Raw genomic sequence first — 1,730 nt, forward strand, 5'->3', positions numbered from 1 at the left:
GGTTCTTGCCAGAAGGAATTCTTCTTTTAGATTTTCTAGTGAGACAATTTTATCATCTATAAATATTGTAATCTTTTCTCTTTCCTCCCACTTTCTTTTTCTTGTCTTACTGCACTACCTAGAATCAATAAAACAGTGTTAAGTACTAATAGTGTTAATAGGTATAGTTGTCCTTTTTTGTGATTTCAGATGAATGCCTTTCATGTTTCATTCTAATATATATATATATATATATTACTTTGCATATTTTGTGGCTTTATTATAATATAATCTATGCACATCTATTTTTACTTTTATTTCTAGGAAATTAAGTATTTTATTTATTTATTTATTTACTTATTAGATTTTTCACCATAGGGCATGCACACTCGCTGGAAAGAAACAAAGAGACAGAGAAAAGGAAAGTGAGAAATCGCCAGGGATGGTCATGGCACAGTCCCTTCTCTTCCATTCTCTTCTCAGGATTTTGGGCATGCACATGCACCTGTATGATTTTCATGCTGGCAGGTTCAGAACTTATACCATGGCTGGCCATGTGGGAGTCCAGTCACTTAACTAGTATGCCACCTCCTGGCCCTAATTAAGTAAGTCTTTAAATCAAAAGTGTTGAAAAGATCTCCATGTTTAGAAGGGGGGAAAAAAAAAGATGCAGAATGGCAATATGGCTTATATAGTATTTGTAGAAGTATATCCTTATGTAATTTGTCTTTTTTTTTTTTTTTTTTTTGAGAGGTTTTTGGTATTGGGGACATGTGCTCACTGAAGAAACAGAATGAGACAGAAAGGGAATATGAGAAGTGACAGGGTATATGTGTGATCATGCCACAACCTGCTCTTCTCCATTTTCCTTTCAGGATTTTGGGCACGCACACACATGTCCAGTGTGAGCTTCAAGCTACTGAGTTCTGGACTAGAACTGTGGTTGGCCATGTGGGAGTCCAGTGCCTTAACCACTATACCATTTGCTGGCTCCCTCTTTTTTTTTTTGATTTGCCAGAGGGCAGAAGTGTGTACTCAATGGAGAGAGAGAGAAAGAGGGAGATTGAGAAAGCACCCTTCATGGGATAGTTACACTGCAATTTCTTCTCCATCTCGTCCTTCTTTTGGGATTTTGGGCATACACGCACATGCACCCACAGTGTTTTTCAAGCCACCAGGTCTGGGACTTGAACCATGTACTTGTCCATGTGGGATCCGGTCACCTTGACCACCATGCCACAGGTAGGCCCATGATTTTTTTTTTGGAAGAGGTTTTTGCTATAGGGCGTGTGTGCGCTAGCCAAAAAGACAGAGAGAGACGGAGAAACAGAAAGCGAGAAATAACTCCCCAGGGGAATGGCCATGCCACAATCTCTTCTCCTCCATTCTCCTCTTGGGATCTTGAGTATGCACGCACACGTACCTGGCGTGAGTTTAAGCCCGGGTCGGGAACTCGAACGGTGGTCAACTACATGGCAGTCCAGCAACATAGCCATTACGCCAACTGCTGGTCCCTTGGCCCATAATTTTTGTAACTTATGAAAAAAGTTTGAAAACATACACCAAACTCAACTCCTATTATAATGGTTTAGATGAACAGAAATTGACATTAGAAAATTTAATAAAGGTTTTGAGGCGGGCCCTGCGCCCCCTGGGCCCTGCGCCATGGCTGCGACTGGCAGTAGAACTTGTGCGGGCCCTCCCGGGCTCAGCGCGTCTCCCCTGGGACCTGCGCCAAGGCAGCAGCGGGT

Source organism: Tupaia chinensis, unplaced genomic scaffold, assembly GCF_000334495.1.
Source record: "Tupaia chinensis unplaced genomic scaffold, TupChi_1.0 Scaffold000099_1, whole genome shotgun sequence".
Taxonomy (NCBI): domain Eukaryota; kingdom Metazoa; phylum Chordata; class Mammalia; order Scandentia; family Tupaiidae; genus Tupaia; species Tupaia belangeri.